Consider the following 6583-nt stretch of genomic DNA (forward strand, 5'->3'; position numbering starts at 1 on the left):
TTTCCCAAAGTGTGGTACTCTTATTTCATTAGTATACTATTTGGTTTTAGGTAGCACATATCTACACTTACAAAAAAATCTATGAATTATTTACTTTAATGTATTTTAGAAAAATACAGCTGGCATTCTAAATTCAGAAGTTAATGTATGATAAAAAGAAAACACTAAATAATAGTATAAGTGATGGGTATTTGACAATGGTTGTTGTGGTGTGTTCATCAGGAGGAATATAATGAATGCTTATCTCACCTTTAATTAGGTGAGAAACTGTAAATCCTGAAAGCTTATACCCATTAATTCAAGAAAGTTTTCTTAAATTATCATTTTTGGTATTTGTTGTGATCCCTTGCTCTGATTTTCTTCAGAGTCCTGTAAGCCATATGTTGACTCTTCATCGCCTGTCTTCAATACTAGTCATTTTCTCTTTTTATCTCTTTGTTCATTTGTCTTTTATTTTAATTTTTTGCCTCTCATTTGTTGTAAGGCATTATGATATCAATGACTCCCAATGATCCCTACCTCTGTATATTCACATGCTTCTCTGGAGTGTGGGCTGGATCTAGGAAATCACTGTTAATAAATGGAATACACCAAAACCAATGGGATGCCACTCTGGAGTTAGGTCATAAAAAGACTGTGACTTCCACCTTCCTTTCCTCCTCTCATTCCCTCATTTGTTTACTTAGAAAGGCCCACCTAGCAAGGTATCTATTTCTAGACAACAGCCAGAAAAGAGGATCTGAGGCCTGAAATAGACATATGAATAAGCTTGAAAGTCTATTCTCCCCTACAGGGCCTTGAGATGACTTCACTCAGGCTGACACATTAATTTCACCTTGAGACCCTGACCTAGAGGCATCCAGTTAAACTATGCACAATTTCCAACTTACAGGCACTGTGAAACAAGTGTTGTTTTGTTTGAAACTGCTATAATTGGGGATGATTTACTAGGCATCAGTAGATAATTAATACAGGAATTATTTTTGTCTTTATTCAGTCTTGTGTTTCTATTATATGAGTATTCATTTCTGAAATTATTTTTTCTTTTATTTCTAGTTCATTCCTCATATGAGATATTTGAGTATCTCATATCAGAGTTTTTGTAACTATGATTTATAGTGTGACTTCTTGTCTATCATTTTTTTTAATGTCTTTTAGTAATTTTGGAACAGGTTTCAGTTTTAATCTGTTTTGTCATCATGACTGTATCTCACACAGTCTGTAAAGATATTTTGCTCTTTATTCTCTTTTTTAATAAACTTATATAGAATTTGACCTTGATACTCACTGAATGCTCATTTTTATATGAAATTAGTTCTCCTGAACTTTTTGAAGACATATTCAAGATAGCTTTTATAACTTCACATAGCTCCACCTACTTTTAGTTTCATGCAGAGTAAAAGAATATAGCAGCTTGCTTTCTGAGCTTTCCTGTCTCTGTTCTCTCCCCATCTGCAACTTCTCTTTTCTCCATTTCTATTCTCCCCTATCCTGCTCAGTTTTTTTTTTTTCCCCCACTTCCAGCAGTTTCTTCTTGGTATGGGGTCCTGTCCTACAAGGGAGCCCTGCTTGGTCAGTTTTGAGAATTCACAGACCTTAGACTGATTCAGCTCCTTCAAGCCTTCCTGAGGATCCAATCGTCTCACTCATTATCAGACAGGTCAAAATTTCTTCAATTTCAGCTGTCATTCTCCAATTAGCCCACCATTCTTCCCAGTAAACTCCTCTTGGCTATTTTAGGGGTTCTCTTGTTTTCAGGTTTATTATACTCCTTATTGCACTCCTCTGCTTTCTGATACCAAATAAAATTTATAACTATTGGTCATTTTCTCTTACCAACAATTTTGAGGTTTATGAGGATAACTTGTACCTAGATTTGTTGTTAAGTGTTCATGGCTTTTTGATTTTGCTATCTAGGTCCTTTTTATGTTTCTATGTGGGATTCCAAAATGTTCAAAAATTCTGCCCCACCACTGCTACCATCAACCTGTAGAGACCGTGCATTCAAGCCCTATCTGCTACCTCTTCTCATGACCAAGGGCATACGTTGCACGAGGGAGGTGAGGTATAGGATAAAGTGGAAGGAAGGTAAGTTTGTTACAGTGGGAAAATATATCTTACTTTTTTGTTTCTATAAAATATGATATTTAACAATTGATAACAATTAGCTATAAAATGCCTCTTCTCTCAGCCCTGCAGCTTATATTCCCCATGGCCTTCTTGTTGCTCAGTGAACATGCTCTATCTTCCAAATGAGTCTGTTGAGAATAGGACATTAATTTGTTTAGGCACACAGGTTTCAATAATGTCATGAAAGAGAAAAATGTATACCAGCACTTTTTTTTAATTGCAGAGAATGAACCACTTACATCCTTGACAGAAAAACCGAAGTTCCCACTTGTCACTTCCATTAATAATAAATGGAACAGGGTTAAAATACAGAAATTACCATTTCAGAAATAAAAATAAAATGAAGAACAAAACTAGGATCTATTTAAAAAGTTAGCAATTTCATCCAACAAATGTTTGGCTGTTATACTACATTTCCTTAGGTACTCTTTTTTTATGATAATGTGGCAGTGAAATGGATACAGCATTCAATTACCAAAGTCAGAATGACTGACTGAGTGCCCCTTTGGGCAGTAGGTCATGCCTCTGGAAGAGACCTGCTATCTACTGACTTCCTTTTCTCCCTATATTTATGAGCCACTGCTCAGAATACGAAACATACTTGGTGAGTCCTGTAAGAGCTGGCAGGAATGAGAAGGAGAGAATTTGTTGCAACAGAAATAGAATGGACTTGCTCCAAGGGCAGGTCTGCTATTTTGGTTGTATACAAAAAATAAGACTATGAGCCATAAAACTCCCAGAAGACAACACAGGAAAAAAGCTCCTTCACATGACTTGGCAATGATGTTTTGGATATGATACCTAAAGCACAAGCAACTAAATTAAAAATAAACAAGTGGAACTACATCAAATTAAAAGCTTAGTCACAGCAAAAGAAATGACAAAATGAAAAAAAAACCCCACAGAATACAGAATGGGAAAAAATATTTGCAAAACATATATCTGACTAGGGGTTAATATCCAAGATATATAAAAACTCATACAACTCAGGCTTCCCTGGTGGCGCAGTGGTTGGGGGTCCGCCTGCCGATGCGGGGGACGCGGGTTCGTGCCCCCGTCCGGGAAGGTCTCACATGCCGCGGAGCGGCTGGGCCCGTGAGCCATGGCCGCTGAGCCTGCGCGTCCGGAGCCTGTGCTCTGCAACGGGAGAGGCCACAGCAGTGAGAGGCCCGCGTACCGCAAAAAACAAACAAACAAACAAAACCCAAAACTCATACAACTCAATAGCAAAAAATAAACTAATCCAATTTAAAAATGGGCAAAGGACCTAAAAAGATATTTTTTCAACAAAGGTATATGAATAGTCAACAGGTATGTGAAAAGGTGCTCAACATCACTAATCACTAGGGAAATGCAAATCAAAACCACAATGAGATATCACCTCAGATCTGTTAGAATGGTCATCGTAAAAAAGATAAGATATAACAAATGCTGCTGAGACTGGAGAAAGAGAAACACTTGCACCCTTACAGTGGTATTGTAAATTGGTATAGCCATTATATCCACACATTATTGGTGTGGATATTCCTCAAAAAAAAAATTAAAAATAAAACTACCATATGATCCAGCAATTCCATTTTTGGGTATTTACCCAAAGAAAACAAAGTCACTATGTCTAAGAGTTATCTGCACCCCTGTGTTCATAATAGGGTTATTTGCATTAGCCAAGACATGGAAGCAACCTAAGTGTCTATCAACAGATGCCATTTGTGACAACATGGATGGACCTTGAGGGCATTATGCTAAGTGAAATAAGTCAGAGAAAGACAAATACTGTATTAACTCATATTTGAAATCTAAAAAAAAAGAGATCAGATTTGTGGTTATCAGAGGTGGGGGGTGAGGGGAAGGGGAATTGGATGAAGGTCGTCAAAGGTATACACTTCCAGTTATAAGATAAATTAGTACTAAGGATGTAATGTACAAACAGTGATTGTAGTTAACACTGATGTATGGTATATTTATAGAAAGTTGTTAACACTGTAAATCTTAAAGAGTTCTCATCATAAGGGAAAAAAAAACTTTTTTTCTCTTTTCCTTTTTTGTGTACCTATATGAGATGATAGATGTTAACTAAACTTATCGTGGTAATCAGTTCACAATATATGGGAGTCAAATTATGCTGTATACCTTAACCTTATATAGTGCAATATGTTAATTATATCTCAATAAAAGTGGGGGGGATCAAAGACACTTATCTAGTGATATTTACTCTCATCTGTTAAAGTTAAAATCACTTTTTTTTTCAAACTTACTAAAATATGTTGGCTTCTGTTTTGATGGAATCATTGTAGGAAGCCTTTTCTTACCAACTGTCCTCAGATATTTCCACAGTGCCGTTTTGGGGGCCACTGAACTATCTTAGGTTTCCATTTCATTATTGTATAAAAGAAGGGATTGTACCAAACAATATCTAATTTCCCCTCTGAGTCTAGATTTTTAATTAAATAATCCTGTCAATTATTTTATTATGATTACCCTCACATGTGTTCTGTCAACATTCCCACAGCTGCACCTTCAGTTCGTGCTTGGGCTGTTATTCTACTCCATACTTTATATTTCATAAGCAACGCAAAAGTATCTACTGAGCCAATATAGGTGACAATGTCAAGAAATAAGTATATACTAATATAATTGCAAGTAATCCTTCCTTCTTTAATTAATGATCACTAAAATTTTCTTGATCACTGTTGTACAAAAACATAAGAATTGCTTTAAACTATAGAAAAGTTCAAGGAAGCAGTTCATCATAATGGCTGAGAACTCAGGCTTTGAAATTGGAGAGTCCTCAGATCAAAGTCCAGTTAGATGCCAATGAAATGCATGTTTGGGGGCAAGTTAAGCCTCTCTAAGCCCTACATTCTTGAACTGAAAAACCAGAATATAATAGTACTCAATATTTGAGAAGCATTAAATAAGATACTGCTCATGAAGGATACAGAGTGACTGCCTAGTATATAGATATCTCTCTGTAAATGTTAGCTATTGGGAGTTTCATGATAAAGCTATAATTATGGCTTACATTTTTTTTCTTTTTCAGTTCCCATGTAATGTATTTTGTAAGTGGATTGTTTCTTGCAGATGGGTGCTGAACCAAGTTGAGTGTTGTTGAAAGCTATAGCTTCCTGAGGCTTGATTAAAGCTTTTCTCTGTCAATTTTCAGGTGGAAAAACAAAACAAAACAGTTCACCAAGTTATCAATTTACCCACATGAATAATAATACGTATCAGTGAAACCAGGGTGATAGTCAAAATACTTCTCAATACAAATTCCTGGCCAATTAGAATGAAAACCAGTTATAAGCAACTATATGGTTTTATCAATGCCTAGCAACAGAATATCATCCTTAAATGTTACAAATATATACTTTCTTACCTCTATTTATCACTCACCACTCATGTTAGTCACCACTGGTATGGCAAGTCCATTTTTCTTAAAGGTTTAAAGTTCTGTGTGGTTAACAGGCTCCCCTATCTTAAGCTTAGAGATAAGATAAACAGATATCTCATCCACTGAAACCTGTATCATGTTAACTCTGGTGAATCATGCAAGGTCTCTGCAGAAAATAGCCCCCCTATGTGTATAAGAACATCACAAGGGATAGTACAGAACCATGAAACTAGTAACTGCAGAGCTGCTATCACCTCTAGGGTAGAAGAAGGAGGGGAAAAGGGGTCCCCAGCACTGGATGGAGAGAGTCCTTTAGGGAGAGCCATCTTGAAAGGAACAGGGACCTTCCTTGGGAAAACACAGCCTGCTCAGAGCCCACATCCCTTCCTCTGATCTCTTGCCATAACTTCTTATTGGTCAAATGCTATCAGAAGCCAGAAAGCATAGGGCCTCCTTCATGGTGTTCATAAAGTTCAGACCCTTAAAGCAAAATATGGACTCGAGATGGCTGGAGTGTAGATCTGAAAGTACAGAAAGTATATACCTGATACAACTAGCTTGTCTCTTTCTATCTCATTCTCCTATCAAATATTTAATTCTAGACAAATCTACGATTGTTCTAACCTAGGTTGTACTGTGATTTAAACCCTTACAAAAGGGCAAATACTCCAAGAATGAAATAAATATGTGACACCATCTGTTATCAGACCCTGCTATCTAAATTTTTCCCTTAGAAAAGTTAAATGTCTACTATTTTTAATGTTTAAACCGTTATTACACTTCACATCACTCCAGGCTTCAGACTGGCACAGGAAGCGTTAAAACTTAGATCCTCCAACTTACTACACAGATGTATTTTCCTTAACTCAAAAAGAGTTATTGCACACTTTGAACTGGGAAGGCACATTCGACATACACATGAGTAATTGGCTCTGACGCTACCAGCTGAGTGTTCTTACAAATTTTAATAAAATATTATTAATTCCAAATGAGAGCAATTGCTTTGCTACCATTTATTTTTTTAATATCAGTCGCTGACTCCATACTTTCCCCTGTAGGGAA

Source organism: Lipotes vexillifer, unplaced genomic scaffold (assembly GCF_000442215.2).
Source record: "Lipotes vexillifer unplaced genomic scaffold, Lipotes_vexillifer_v1.1 scaffold5, whole genome shotgun sequence".
In the NCBI taxonomy this organism is placed as follows: domain Eukaryota; kingdom Metazoa; phylum Chordata; class Mammalia; order Artiodactyla; family Lipotidae; genus Lipotes; species Lipotes vexillifer.